This window comes from Heloderma suspectum, chromosome 6 (assembly GCF_057233095.1).
Source record: "Heloderma suspectum isolate Gila_16-S chromosome 6, 16-S_ref, whole genome shotgun sequence".
NCBI lineage: Eukaryota > Metazoa > Chordata > Lepidosauria > Squamata > Helodermatidae > Heloderma > Heloderma suspectum.
Window position 1 is genome coordinate 84,207,085 of NC_139463.1, and position 16,410 is coordinate 84,223,494.

Below are 16,410 nucleotides of genomic sequence, written 5' to 3' on the forward strand. Positions count from 1 at the left end.
TTGGCTCAGCCAGCTGAATGGCATTGCTTTGTGGTGTGGAAGAGAGTGAAGTGGGGTATTGGTCTGCCAGTATAACTGTTCCCTTCCTGAACAAAGAACGACCCACTGTCTTTTCCTCAGTCTTCCAGCACTGGCTACATACCCAGTGAGCAGTGGTATATTCCCAATAGCAATATCTTCACAGAACAATTCTGGAAATGGCATCAGAAGAGTGTTAAACATCTGAGAGCTTCCTCAGGGCATCCTTGAGCTTCCTGTTCCTCAAGCTATAGACCACTGGATTCATTATGGAAGGAACTATGGTATATATAACAGCAAAGGCCAGGTCCTGGTCAGGTGAAGTGATAGTCGGAGGCCTCATATAAGCAAAGAGTCCAGTGAACACAAAGACAGAGACAACAGTGAGGTGGGGAAGGCAAGTGGAGAGAGCTTTTTGCTTCCCCTCCATGGAAGGATTCCTGAGCACTGCAGTGAAGACCTGCACATATGTTACAATGATAAAAATAAAGCAGCCTAAAGACATGATACAACCAAGCAGAAGAAGCCCATTCGACCAGGTACAAGTCTGAGCAGGTGAGCTTCAGCAATGCTGGGATTTCACAAAAGAATTGATTGACAATATTAGAGCAGAGAGTGATGGAAAACATGCTGCCAGTATGAATGGCAGCATAGAAAAAACCACTAAGCCATGCTCTGAATGCCATGTGGATGCAAGCTCTTTTGTTCATGACTGCCTCATATTGAAGTGGATTGCAGATGGCAACGTATCGGTCATGTGCCATTATCATAAGGAGGACAAAATCAGAGACTACAAAGAACAAATAAAAGAAAACTTGAGCAACACATCCAAAATAAGCAATCAACCTGCTGTTCATAAGGGAATTTGCCATGGATTTGGGTACGGTGGCTGAAATGGAGCCAAGGTCCATCATGGCCAAGTTCATAAGGAAAAAGTACATGGGGGTGTGCAGATGATGGTCAAGCACTACAACAGCAATGATGAGAACATTCCCAAGCATGGTTGCCAGGTACAATACTAGGAATGCAATGAAGTGTAAGATTTGTAGTTCCCGAATATCGGAGAATTCTAACAGCACAAAGCTAGAACTCAAGGTGAAATTGGACATCTTTGCCTTTAATATTATATATTATGTCTCCTGCATAAGGAAGAAAAAGAACCACCACTCTCTTGTGACAGCAAGAGTAGATTACAAATACTTCCTTTCGGGGTTCCATCCATCCAATCATATTACACTCTTACCACCACCACCACTTTCCATTTTCATTTTCAGACTCACATTCAACTGAAAATGGTCAATACACATTGGGGTATTTTGTTGGGGGATTTGTCTCTGTAGGATTTATTGTTATGTTTTGGTTTTGTCATACTTCTCCAAGCCATGGGGTGCTCCTGGGTATGTGTTTTTACCCCTTATTAGGGATGTACGAAAGTGACTTACCTTTTCGCGGATTGTGTTCGTGGCTGGGGTGGCGCTCTGTCCCTCTCCCCGGAATCCTCGATGGGAGGGGTGATCCGGTCCTCCACCCCGGAATCCTCGACAACCAGCTCTGCTCCGCAGCGGCTCCATGGAGCAGCCGGCCAGGGCTGTCCGCAGCTGGATTTCTGGCTGTGGACTGGCTGGTGCAGACGCAAATGGTGGCCGCCGTAGCGGCCACCATTTGCATCCAGCCAGGGAGCTGTGATAAGCTACGTAAGTTTTTATGCAGCCTATCATGGCTGGGTAAAAAAAAAAAAAAAACGGCATACGCAAATGGAGGCAGCTACGGCGGCCACCATTTGTGTTCCCTTTTCTTCCCAACCATGATAGGCTATGTAAATATTTACATAGCCTATCACAGCAGGAAAAAAAGGGAACACAAATGGCGGCCGCCGTAAATACTTATGTAGCCTATCACGGCTATGAGGAAGAAGCGAATGGCGGCCGCAAATGCGGCCACCATTCGCAATGCAGCGCAGATGGCAGCAGGTAGGTGCTCCGTTCTGGGCCCGTTTTGTGGGGCGGGGGGGGCTTTGTTCTGCCATAGATTTCAGAGGGCCAAATGCACTGGCATTCGGCCTCACTGAGATCCATGGCAGAATTCTCTGCCATGCCTAGAGTTTTTGCTGAAAAAAGCACATAGCACAGCCTGCCTGCCAGCCTGCTTTCCCAGGTAATGTGTATTCCATTCAGCCAAAGAGAGACTGAGGAGCTGTGAAGCTGAAGAGGAAAGGGGTTATTTGCACTTCAAAGAAACCTAAAGCAGAGATTAGGGATAGTGACCTCCTCCTTATCCCTGCTTAAATACCTAACTCCACTGATTATCCCTTTATGACCTTTGGTTTGAGTTTCTAAGAACAGCACATACTGTATTATCTGTGCCTAGCATAAAAACTGCTAGGCCAAACTGTCTGAAATCTGGCAGCTGGAATCTCCCCCCCCCGGGGGGGGGCTGAAAGGTCTCCAAAGGTCATGCATTCATTATGAAAACTGAAAATGTTATGGCCATTTCTTTTTTCCAATGCAAGTCAATGGGAAAACGTCAAATCCAAATGATTCGGATATCAGAAACTTGTTTCAGATCCAAATCCACAGCAATGCAGATTGAGTCCGAATCAGTCCAAAGAGAAGTGGGACTGCTTTGGAAGTTCCGAAGCAGCATTTACTTATTTATTTATTATTAAATTTATTAATCGCCCATCTGGCTGGTCACCCAGCCACTCTGGGCGACGTACAACACACCATAAAACAATTTAAAACAATAAAATTCTACCATATTTTTTTTTTTAAAATACCCTAACCCACCCCAAATGCCTGCCTGAACAACCACATTTTTAATGCACGATGGAAGCTTATTAAATGACGGAGTTCCCTAGGGAGGGAGTTCCACAGAGTGGGGGCCACCACAGAAAAGGCCCTCTCCCTCGTCCCCACCAGTCTAGCTGTCCTGGCTGATGGGACAGAGAGAAGGCCATCCAAGGCTCATCTTGTTAAGCGGCCTGTCTGGTGTTGCTGGAGGCGCTCCTTAAGATAGGCTGGGCCGGAACCATATAGGGTTTTAAAGGTCAAAACCAACACCTTGAATTTGGCCCGGAAAACAACTGGTAACCAGGGATGGCGGAGAATTTCTCCCCGAAACTTCGGGGGGCCGAGCGCCAACGTGTTCGGCCCCCCGAACAAGTTTCGGGGAGAAATCCTCCGCCCCCCCCGCACCCTGCCCCCCCCCCCGGGACGGGACTTACCTTCCCTGAATGTCCCTCCCGGCGGCGGGTCCGGCTGGTGGTTCGTCCGGTGTTCGAGCGGGGCGGGAGCGGCAGCCGGTCTTTTGACCGGCTGCCGCCCCCGCCATTGCAATGAAAGAAAAAAAAAAAACGTCCCCTGATAGGCTACGTGACGATTCACGTAGCCTATCACGGCAAGATTTGCAAAGTCAGCCGTAATAGGCTACGTGAATCGTCACGTAGCCTATCACGGGTGACTTTTTAAAAAAAAAAGTGTGTACAGATAATGGCGGCCCCCATAGGGAGCCGCCATTCCCATTCCTTATTTGGTCGCTGTAGTCTACGTCAATGTTTACATAGACTACGGCGAAAATAAGGGCAACGCTATTTGCGTTGCCCTTATTTTCGCCGTAGTCTACGTAAACATTGACGTAGACTACAGCAACTAAATAAGGAACGCGAATGGCGGCTCCCTATGGGGGCCGCCATTCGCGTACGCGCTTTTTTTTTTTTAAAGTCACCCGTGATAGGCTACGTGACGATTCACGTAGCCTATCACGGCTGACTTTCCAGATCTAGCCGTGATAGGCTACGTGAATTGTCACGTAGCCTATCAGGGGACGTTTTTTTTTTTTTTTTACTTTCGTGTTCGTGGCCGGGCGAGGCGGGAAGCCTCCTCCCCGGCCTGAATTTCGGCCGGGCGAGGCGGGAAGCCTCCCCCCCCGGCCTGAATTTCGGCCGGGCGAGGCGGGAAGCCTCCCCCCCCGGCCTGAACTTCGCGGGGGGAGTAGCGAAGCGCTCCCCCCCACCGCGAAAAAGCTGCGAGAAAAGGTAAGTGACTTTCGTTCACCCCTACTGGTAACCAGTGAAACTCCTTCAGCACTGGAGTGATGTGATCTCGCCGGCGGCTGCCTTTAATCAGGCGAGCCGCCGCGTTCTGTACCAGCTGCAGCTTCTGAACCGTCTTCAAGGGTAACCCCACATAGAGCGCATTACAGTAGTCTAAACGAGAGGAGACCAGGGCATGTACTACCGATGGGAGCAGATGGTCGGGAAGGAAGGGGCGCAGCCGCCGTATCAGATGGAGTTGACACAGTGCTGTCTGGCTCACAGCTGACACCTGAGCCTCCATGGACAGTTGGGAGTCCAAAATGACCCCCAGGCTGTGGACCTGGTCTTTCAAGGGTAGCCGTACATCCCCCAGGTCAACATCCCCCAGCCTCCTCTTGTCTCCCACCAAAAGTACCTCGGTCTTGTCAGGGTTCAGCTTCAGCTTATTCCTCCCCATCCAGCCACTCACCATCTCCAGACATTTGGACAGGGATTCTACGGCCAACCTTGGTGAAGATTTGAATGAGAGGTAGAGCTGCGTGTCATCCGCATATTGATGACACTGCACCCCAAACCTCCTGATGATAGCCCCCAGTGGCTTCACATAGATGTTAAATAGCATCGGGGAGAGGATGGAACCCTGTGGCAACCCACAAGTAAGTGGCCACGGGTCCGAAACCTCCTTTCCCAGTGCTACCCTCTGGTACCTGCCGGAGAGGAAGGACCGGAACCACCGCAATACAGTGTCTCCAATGCCCAACCCCTCCAGGCGGTCCAGGAGGATACCGTGGTCAATGATATCAAAAGCCGCTGAGAGGTCGAGGAGAACGAGGAAGGAGCATTCACCCCTATCCAGAGCCCTCCTCATATCATCCACCAAGGCGACCAAGGCCGTTTCTGTCCCATGCCCATGCCTGAAGCCCGATTGAAATGGGTCTAGATAATCAGTTTCTTCCAAGTGTGCCTTCAACTGCACCGCCACCACCCGCTCAACCACCTTGCCCAAAAATGGCAGATTTGAGACTGGGCGAAAGATGTTCAGAACTTGAGGATCCAAGGAGGGCTTCTTTAAGAGCGGTCTTATCACTGCCTCCTTGAGGGCTGATGGCATCACTCCCTCCTCAAGGGAGGCGTTCACTACCTCCTTGATCCCCTCACCCAGTCTCTCTCTGCAGCTCATAATGAGCCAAGATGGGCAAGGATCAAGTAAGCAGGTGGTCGGCCTTACAGATGAAAGCACCTTGTCCACTTCATCAGGAGGAAGAAGCTGGAACCGATCCCACAAAACCGGGTTGCCACAGGCCGCCTCTTGCTCACTAACTGTATCCACAGCGTGCAGAGTAACACACCTAATCTGATCAATTTTATCTGCAAAGTGCCTTGCCAAGGCCTCACAGGAGGCCTTAGAATGCTCCAGTGCTTCCGGAGCCACAGGACCGACCAGGCTCCGGACCACTTGGAACAGCCTCCTGGGACAGCACTCTGCAGACGCGATGGAGGTAGCATAATATTCCTTTTTTGCTGCCTTCACCACCACGTGATAGGCTGAAGATACAGCTCTAGCCCGTGTCTGATTGTCTTTGTAGCGAGACTTCCACCACCGGCGCTCTAGCCGTCTCACCTCCTGTTTCAGAGCTCGTAACCGCGGATTGAACCATCGTGCAGTCCGAGCCCTGTTCAGGGGGAGAGGGCGTTTCGGAGCCACCCGATCTAATGCCCCAGTGATTGCGGCATTCCAGCCACCCACCAGGGTCTCGACCGAGTGGCCGTTGGCATGCCCCAGAGAATCCCCAAGCGCGTTCAGGAATCCATTTGGATCCATAAGACGCCTGGGGCGGACCATTTTAATGGGTCCTCCACCGCTGCGGAGGGGTTGTGGAACCGAGAAGTCCAACGTCACCAGATAGTGATCTGACCATGACAAGGGGGTGGTGGATATACCCCCGACTTCCAGATCACTCCCCGCTTCTCCAGAAACAAACACAAGGTCTAGTGCATGACTGGCTACATGGGTGGGCCCAGTTAGAATATGGTGCAGCTCCCAGGAGGCCATGGTCTCCATGAAGTCCCGAGGTGCTCCTGTGAGGATGGCCTCCGAATGTACGTTGAAGTCCCCCAACACCAGTAAGTTAGGGGACTGTACACGCACATCAGAGACCACCTCAAGCACCTCGGCCAGGGAGTCAGTCGTGCAGTGGGGTGGACGGTACACAAGCAGAATCCCCAGACTGCCCTTGGGGCCCAACCTCCAGTACATGCACTCAGCAACCTTGGTCTCCCGGACAGGGGGTCTGGTGAAGACCAAGGACTCTCGGTAGATAACAGCCACTCCCCCTCCCCGATCCCCAGCCCTCGGCTGCTGTGCATATGAAAATCCGGCTGGACACATGGCTGCAAGGGTTGGAGCAGCAGCCTCGGCCCGCCAGGTCTCCGTAATACATGCCAGGTCTGCACCCTCATCCAGGATCATGTCATGGACGAGGGAGGTTTTCTGGGTAACAGACCTGGCATTGCAGAGCAGCAAACAAAGGCCAGAAGATGGGGTCACGCCTCCCCCAGCCATCCTTTGGCTCTGGACAGGCCCGGAGCAGGGGACAGATACTACACATCTCTCCCTTGTTCCCCTTACCTGGCATGGCCTGCCCCTAGCGCTCCGCCAGCGCCTGCCGCCCAGCCTCGGTATGTTCTGGCCCCCAACACTCCCCCCACTGCCTCCGTCAGGTGGACACATGCCCCCTCGCTCCCGCCTATCAGGCAGGCTACCCACCCCTTAAAACACAACAAAATCCCCCCCAACAAAATAAAACAACAAACAAAACAATTAAAATCCCCTTAAAAATGCCAGGCAGGAGTCCACAGGGAAGGCCTGGTGGTGGTGGTGGTGGTGGTGGCGGCGGCGGCAGCAGCAGCAGCAGCAGCAGCAGCAGGCCCAGCAGCAGCAAGCACGCCTCTTTCCTGGTGGTGGTGGTGGCTTCTCCTGCAGGCCCTGGCTCTCCCAGGCCACCTCAGCCAGCCAGCTTATGTAGCCCCTCCAGGGAGGGGCAGGTGGAGCAGCACAGCTGGCTCGGTACCTGGGGGCCTGGTCCTGCAGGGACTGGTGGTTCGCCAGGCAGAAGTCCACAGGGAAGGCCTGGTGGTGGTGGCAGCGGCGGCAGCAGCAGGCCCAGTGGCGGCAGCAGCAGCAGGCCCAGCAGCAGCAAGCACGCCTCTTCCCCGGTGGTGGTGGTGGCTTCTCCTGCAGGCCCTGGCTCTGAAGCAAAGTGAGGCCCCGTGCACAGCCCTAATTTAAACAGGATTCTTCTAATTTAGCGATCAAATCAAAGTCATATTTCTGTGCTAAATCAGTGGTGGGCAAACAATTTTGTTCATTTTTTTTTTCTTTCCTCAAATTTGTCCTGACAGTAGCCATGCTCTTTCTTTCCTACACAAAATAAGTGCATAGAGGGGAAAGTGAGACTGTGCCCACCAGCCTTGCCCCAGATCTCTGCATATTCAATGGAATGTTGGAAAAGGGAGCATCTGGGCCCACAGTTTTTAACATTAATTTAATTCATTTCTATATCACCCAATAGCCAAAGTTTTCTAGGAGATTCACAACAATTGAAACCATTAAATACAAGGTGATAAAATGCATTTGAGTATTTAAAACTACAGTAACAACAACAACAACAACCTGTAGAATCTATCAGCAGTGCTAAGATTTAAAATGCAGTACCAGATTTCAAACAGGAACTGAAAAACTTAAGTGTCTGGGGAAATAAATAGGTATTCATCTGGCACCTGACTTTGGAAATCTAGCCGTGATAGGCTACGTAAATCGATACATAGCCTATCACGGGGTTTTTTTTTTTTTTTTACTTTAGTTTTTTTTTTGCAATGGCGGCAGCAGCCAGTCGGGAGACCGGCCGCCGCCCCCACCCGCGATGAAACGCCACCAAACCGCTGCCGGGACCCGCCGCCAGGAGGGACATTCGCCAAAGGTAAGTCCCGTCCCGGGGGGGGCAGGGGGGGCAGAGAATTTCACCGCCGATTTCAGGGGGCCGAGTGCGTTGGCACTCGGCCCCCCGAAGATTCCGGGAGAAATTCTCCGCCATCCCTACATAGGGATATACGAAAGTCACTTACCTGTCACAAAATTTCATTCGCGGTGGGGGGGAGGCACCCCGTCCCTCCCTCCCAAATTTCTGGCCAGGGGGAAGGTGCCCTGTATCTCCCTCCCAAAATTCTGGCCGGTGGGGAGGCGCACCGTCCCTGCCTCCCAAAATTCTGGCCGGGGGGGGAGGCGCCCTGTCCCTCCCGCCGCGAATCCTGGCAGGCGGGGAACGCAAATGGTGGCAGCTGTAGCCACCACCATTTACATCCCTGCAGTCAGCCGTGATAGGCTACGTAAATGTTTACGTAGCCTATCACGGCTGAGTAAAACAAAAACAAAAAAACCGCGCGTACGCGAATGGCGGCACCCATGGGCCCAGCCATTTGCGTTCCTTATTTTGGCATGTGTAGTCTACGTAAACATTTACGTAGACTATGGCGAAAATAAGGGGAACGCAAATAGCATAGACGCTACGCTATTTGCGTTCCCCTTATTTTCACCGTAGTCTACGTAAATCTTTACGTAGACTACAGGTGCCAAAATAAGGAATGCAAATGGTGGTGCCCATGGGCACCGCCATTTGCGTATGTGTGTTTTTTTGTTTTGTTTTTTACTCAGCCGTGATAGGCTACGTAAAGATTTATGTAGCCTATCACAGTATTTTTTTTAAATCTAGCCGTGATAGGTTACATAAATCTTTACGTAGTCTATCAAGGTTTTTTGGTTTATTTTGTTTTTTTTACTGGAAATGGCGGCGGCAGCAGCTGGTCAGAAGACCGGCCGCCGCAGCCGCCGCTGCCGAACTGCTGCCGAACCGAGCCGCCGCCACCAGGGAGATTCACCAAAGGTAAGTCCCATCCCGGGGGTGGCGGAGGGGTGGCAGACCGTTTCGCCACCAATTTTGGGGGGCCGAATGGGCTGGCATTCGGCCTCACTGAGATTCATGGCAAAATTCTCTGACATCCCTAGCTGGATAACAGTGGATGCAATGGGAAGATGCAGTGCTGGTGGAAAAGAACTCCCTCTTTGCCACTCTCACTGCCGCAGACCAGGCTCAATAATGAGCTCTAACCTGTGTTTGGTCAGGCTCGGCAAATGCCTTCCTCCACCTGCATTCCACCTGGCTTCCCTCTTGCTTCATTGCCCTCAGTTCAGGGGTATACCAAGGAGGTGTCCAAGCTCTGCTCAAAAGGACAGGGCACTTGGGAGTGATAATGTCAACTGCATTAGTCATCTCTGCATTCCACCAAGTAACCAGGACTTCAACAGGACTGCCAGCCATGCCAGAAGGAAAATTCCCCCGTTCCACAGTTCTATATGTGTAAACGCCATCTAATTAGAAATGCCAATCATGCAGAATTTTTGATCCAATACAGATGCTTGCATGCAGCCATACACATGTGGGGTTCATTTTCACTCTTCCCACTGAACACACAGTTGGTCCCTATTGCCTGTACACTTATATACAGTAGACCCATGGAAGGAGAGGAATATTGGCACCAACCTAGTATAAAGGACTTGAAAGGGGGCATCACTGTTTTTTGGAATATTTCTTGTCTCCTTTTGCAATGATCAGTTCATGATAGTGGTGGCAGAGATTAAAGCAGGCAGCAAGGATGAAAACTGGGGGTGACGGGGAGAGAAAAGGATTTATCAGAAGAGAATGGGTGGGCGGGGACAACAATAATCAGAGGTGCAAAAAGTCAGGAACCTGCTACTCACTAGTACTTTAAAACATGAAAACAAAAGAAATGGGCCTGAAGAGGTGAAGAATCTAAGGGCTAAAGCAGTCATGATTGTTCTACACCCCTAGGCACCACTCTCCCCCGCTCTTCCACACTCCTTTGTACAAAAAGCCCAACTTCAATTAGGTAAATGTCAGAGCAGGAGAGCAAGGAATTAAGAAAAGGAGGAGGGAAGGAAGATGATTGATTACATGATGATAATGATGATGATGATAATTGGATTTCGGCTGAAATTCTATGCACTCTTGAGAGTAACATTCTTGAGAGTAACAATAGAATAGATGAGAGAGAGAGAGAGAGAGAGGGAGGGCGAGCAGAGGAAATGAAAAAGCTGACAACTCTGGAATACACAACCATCATAGCAAACAACAAAGTTTACCTGAACGTTTAAAATATATATATTTTAAAAAAATACTTTCAGTGTAGGACTTAATTTCCCTTCCAGCTTCTTATAGAGGGCATGGTGTGTCAAGGGTGAGCAAATCCATGCATCCTCTCATCCAAGCACTTCCAATCTTCTGGTGGCAATTGCCATATTATGTGTACACTAATATTAGAAGCACTTCATAAGTAAAGGTAATAGGGACCCAATTTTGCAGCAAGTGATAGTTTTACCTCATGCATGGGAATAAGAATAATTTAAGCCTCTTTGGGCATCTTGCGAACTTGCTCCCAAGAGTCCAACACACCTAATTAGAAAAAAAAAATTGTTGAAACTCCCCACATACAAACAACATGGTTTTCTATTCTTGTAACAAACCTAAACAGAGAATTAGCACACATCACATGTTGTTGAATACATGAGAAATGATCACACTTGTGAGGGAAATCAATGTCTAACTTTCTGTCAAAGGGATTAGTTGTTATGCCAAAGTACTTTGGAAAATGATTTTATGCCAATGTGCAAGGATATGGGTGTAACCCCCCCGCCCCCCCCCCCACACACACACAATACCCTTATGTGAAAGGATGGGAATGGAATAGATTATGATATACGTGATTTGATCCAGAAGGCTTATGGTACTAAGACATCAAAAGAGTGCTTTGAATGTTCTGAGAAAATTCCAAAAAGATGCTACACTTCCAAATGAAGATGGAGGAATAGGGGTTGGACAACCCCCTCACCTGGCAGATCAGAGTAGAATTTTTCAGAAAACCCAGACTTGATTTTTGGGTGCCAACTGGGCCTCAGTGATACACAACTATCGAGGAGGGATGCATGAAACTCACTTACCTGTTCGCGGATGTGAGTCGCAGTGGGGGGGAGGCGCTCCGTACCTCCCCCCGGAATCCTCGTTGGGGGGAGGCGATCTGGCCCTCCCCCCTGGAAGAGGCCTACAGCCCTGTGTCACTATTCTGCATACATACTAAACTTCCCCCATTGCCCTCACTACCTCCAGAGAGTTAGGAACAGCCAAATCTAATCAGGACACAGAAACTAGTTTCTGGCTTGAAGCAGCAATCGGCAAGGTGTCATCCAGACTTGGTGAGCCACATGCCATTTGAAATGCTCACAGTTCTTGATAGGCATTTTGAAGATGTCAAAATAGGGTTTCCCATCTGCCCAGTCAGTAAATTCAAGCCCAACAGAGGTGGCAAGTGGGAGGGGCCACATTAGGTGTGTGTGGGCTCCTAGCATCTGCCTGTGTTGAACGCTGCCACAGGCCCAGGAGAGTGTAAGAGACATAGCAGATTGGGAGACCTCTAGACCAGGGGTAGGCAGAAAGTAGATCTCCAGAGGTTTTGGACTTCAATTCCCAGCATTTCTAACCATTGGTCATGCTGGAAAGGCTTCTGGGAGTTGAAATCCAAAGAGTCTGGATATCTAACCTCTGCCCACCCCTAGTCCAGACCAGGATGCTAACACTGATGATCTTATTAAGGGTATATGCAAGCTTAGAGGCCTTCAATTCTGCTCTGCCCCTTTGACATAGAATGGGCCATCTTTTTTGCCCAAGCACCCCAATCAGCCACTAAGAGACTGGAATTGCGAGGGTTCCAAATATGGCAGAGTGGTGTTGAGTCTATTAACAAGACTATGGTTTCCAGTTGGTCTGTTTTATTGTTGAAACAAACCTTTTAAAACTTGTTTAATTGTTGTTATAGAATGGACCACCCACCTCTGCCACCCCACAAAGTTTCCCTGGAATGTATCCTACCTGCCACCATCCGTCCGCTGCCGTCCCCTTGCTGTTGGCTGCCAGTCTGCGGAAGCAAATGGCGTCTGGCGTAGCAGACGCCATTTACGTCCCTTCTCTTTGCCGTGATAGGCTACGTAAATATTTACGTAGCTTATCATGGCAAAGAGCAGGGACGCAAATGGCATCTGCTATGTAAACCTTAACTCGTTCCAGGTGGGGGCTAAGTAAATATTTACGTAGCCTATCACAGCAAAGAGAAGGGACACAAATGGTGTTCACGATGCCATTTGCATCCCTGCTCTTTGCCGTGATAGGCTACGCAAATATTTATGTAGCTTATCACGGCAAAAAGAAGGGACGCAATGGCGTCCGCTACACCAGACACCATTTGCATCCGCAGACTGGCAGCCGACAGAAATGCAGCTGCGGATGGACCCAGCCGGTGGCTCCGCAGACTCACCATGGAGCACAGCGGGCCAGGGAGGATTCCGGCAGGAAGGACAGATCGCCTCCCCCGCCACACGGATGCCCCAGCGAAACCCAGGTGAGTGGGTTTCGTACACCCCTAGAGATGAATGCTTATTTTGTAATGAGGGAAGCCATTTTGCCTTATCAACCAACATATTTGTTTTCATTTTGCAAATGTCTGCCCAGATGCATAGTGGCCAGCTCAAAGCATGTTCTAAAGGTCTCAAAGTACTGGAGAGTGCACAACTTTGTGTGTTAATTTGGGGGACAGGAAGAAAAAAGAGGAGGAGAAAGGTAGCAGGAGGAGAAGGAGGAGGAGCAAAGGAGGAGGAGAACACTAAAATGAGGAGGTAGAACTGGGAGGAAGACATTGCCGCAAAGATAGCTATCCAGCCTGCTTCTTTGCACTGAATTACAGCAGCTGACTGATGGGAATGTGGTGGTAGTTTTGGGCTGGCAGGTGTGAGGATGATGGCAGCTGGACCTCCACCCACTTGTGCTCACCAGCAGAAATCAGTGGAGCTGCTATAGTTGTAGTGACCAGGCACGAGGCACCAGCTTGGCTCAAGCACTGGGGTTTCTAGACCACTGCCCATCTGCCTACTAGGCTCATACTAGCAGCATTGCTGCTGGGAATACACAGATTTTGCTCAGTCTGTTTCCTCTGTATTTCACAGATTGTCAGGCAACTTTCAATCTCATCAATCCACTCATTGACAGAATTGGATTATTTCATTTCAATTTCATCATCCACTCATTGACAGAATTGGATTATTATTATTATTATTATTATTATTATTATTACTATTTTTTTAAGGATGCCTAACAATTTTATTCCACTTGCACAAGTGAACTTTAGTGCAAATGTGCATTAGCACTAATGCACTTTAGCAGAAGTGCAACTTCGTGCAAATTGCCTCAAATTTAAAACAACAACAGGCTATTCCATTCCATTTATGTCATATTTCGATCTATACTGCCCAATAGCTGAAGCTCTCTGAGTAGTTTACAAAGGTCAAAACCTTAAAAATACATTATAAAAACCTTTTGCATACAAGCATATAAACAGAGAGCTCACACAGAGACACAAATATGTCTAAAACAATTCAATGATCAACAGTAAGACAAATCCAGCCCTGATGAAAAAAACTCATCATATGCTGTCAATTGCCTGAGAGAAGAGGACGGTCTTAACCTGGAGCCAAAAAGGTAACAGTGTTCATGCCATTCAGGCCTCATCAGGGAGATCATTCCATAATGGAGAGGGGCAACACCAAGAAGGCCCTCTCCCTTGTTGCGACCTTATGAACCTCCTTTGGAGGAGGCACCTGGAGGAGGGCCTTCAATGATGAATGTAGTATATGGATATGTTAATGCTAGGAGAGGTGCTCCATCAAATACTGTGTTCCTGATCCATGTAAAGTTTTATAAGTCAAAACCAGCACACTGAATTATGCTAGAAATCATACAGGCAGCCAGTACAAGCAGGCCGGAATTGGTGTTATACATTCGGATCGTCTTATCCCAGTTATCAAACTGGCCTTACCCCGTTCCGGGTGGGGGCATCCACGATCCATCCCTTCCCCTGGAATCCTCCCCGGCCAGCTCTGCAGCAAGTCTGCAGAGCTGCCAGCCAGGGCCGGCCATTGCTGGACTTCCGGCTGCCACTGATCTTCGGACGCAAACAGCGTCCAGCCTAGTGGCACAGAGCAGGGATGCAAATGGCATTGGGGATGCCATTTGTGTCCCTGCTCTTTTGTGATTGGCTACGTAAATATTTATGTAGCCAATCACATCAAAGGGCAGGGATGCAAATGGCGTCCGCTACACCGGATGCCATTTTGTTCCACAGCCCAGCAGCAGATGGCTGCGGAACGAAGATGACAACCCAGAGCAGCTGCCACCAGGTAGGGTCCATCCTGGGGGGATTTCGTGGGGTGGCGGGGGGGTAGTCCGTTCCGCCACGGACTCCAGGGGGCCAGATTCTAAAGAATCCAGCCTCATTGGAGTCCATGGCAGAATTCTCTAACATCCCTAGCATTTTAGTAGTTTAGCTCGGAGGTTACCAGAGCATAGATATGCATTCCTTATTTTCAGTTGGTAGATATGCGTTACCATATGCGTTCCTTATTTTGGCACATGTAGTCTACGTAAACATTTACGTAGACTACAGCGAAAATAAGGGGAACGCTATTTGCAAATAGGGTTCCCCTTATTTTTGCCGTAGTCTACGTAAATGTTTACGGAGACTACACGTGCCAAAATAAGGAACACAAATGGTGGCGCCCATGGGCGCCGCCATTTACGTACGCGCAGTTTTTTGTTTTTTGTTTAACTCAGCCGTGATCGGCTACGTAAACATTTACGTAGCCAATCACGGCTGACTGCAGGGATGCAAACGGCAGCAGGTATGGCAGCCGCCATTTGCGTCCTGACAGGACAGGAAGATTCGCGGCCAGAGGGATGGGGCACCTCCCCCTTGGCCAGAATTTCGGTGGGGAGGGATGGGGTGCCTCCCCCCCCAGCCACCATTTGTGTCCAGTCAGGCTGCTGTGATAGGCTACGTAACTATTTACGTAGCCTATCCCGGCAGGCAAAAAAAAATATGGCGTACGCAAATGGCGGCAGCTACGGTGGCCGCCATTTCAGTTCCTTATTTTTCGCCGTTTTAGCCTATGTAAATCTTTACGTAGGCTACTGCGACGAAAAAAAGGGGGAACACAAATAGCGTAGTGGGCGCTATTTGCGTTCCTTTTATTCTCACCATAATAGCTTACATAAATATTTATGTAGGCTAAAACAGCGGGGAACAAGGAACACGAATAGCGCCCACTACACTATTTGCATTCCCATTTTTTTTTCGCCGTAATAGCTGACGTAAATATTTACGTAGGCTAAAACGGTGAAAAATAGGGAACGTGATTTTTTGCTTGGCTTGCCATGATAGGCTACGTAAATACTTATGTAGCCTATCATGGCAAAGACCAGGATGCAAATGGCGGCTGCGGCAGCCGTCGAAAGACCATCCACCGGAGCTGCCGGTGGAGCCACCGCCGTCCGGAACATCCACCCCAGGTAAGCTTCATCCTGGGGGGAATCCGCGGGGGGGGCAGGTTGTTCTGCCATGGATGTCGGGGGGCCAAATGCCAGTGCATTCGGCATCACTGAAATCTGTGGCGGAATTCTCTGCCATCCCTACTCTGGAGTAAACCGCAGACAGGACACTCAAAAGCAAGATCGGATACATAGAAATCTGAACTCATTTGAATCCATTGTGGATTTTGCTGACATCCCTAAGTGCTACAGAGTTACGGATGTACGAAGGTGACTTACCTTTCTGCGGATTATGTTGATGTTGGGGGGGAGGCATTCCATCCCTCCCCCCGGAACCCTGGCCGTGGGAAGGCGCTCCGTTCCTCCCCCCAGAATCCTGGCTGGACGGCTGTGCTCCACAGCGATTCTGCGGAGCTGCTGGCCGGCTCCGCCAGAAGCCGGATATCCAGCCGCTGGCTAGCAGGGATGCAAATGGCGGCGGCAGTAGCTGCCGCTGTTTGCATCCCTGTAGTCAGCCGTAAAAGGCTACGTAAATGTTTATGTAGCCTATCACGGCTGATTAAGAAAAAAAAAAACACGTGCGTACGCAAAAGGCAGCACGCATGGGCGCCGCCATTTGCATTCGTTATTTTGGCATGTCTTAGTCTATGTAAACATTTACGTAGACTAAGACAGCAAAAATAAGGGGAACGCAAATAGCATTGCGTAAATATTTACGCAAATAGCATTGCGTAAATATTTATGTAGGCTAAAATGATGAATCAAACAGGGATGCAAAGAGCGCCCGCTACGCTATTTGCGTTCCCCTTTATTTTTGCCATAATAGTCTACGTAAATATTGACGTAGACTAAGAAGGC

The 16,410-nt window shown here is 49.6% G+C and overlaps 1 pseudogene; it reads right to left on the minus strand.

Moving 5' to 3' along the window:
• Positions 1-214: 214 nt before the first annotated feature.
• LOC146341614 (olfactory receptor 14I1-like) lies at positions 215-1,127 on the minus strand (annotated as a pseudogene).
• Positions 1,128-16,410: the final 15,283 nt, after the last annotated feature.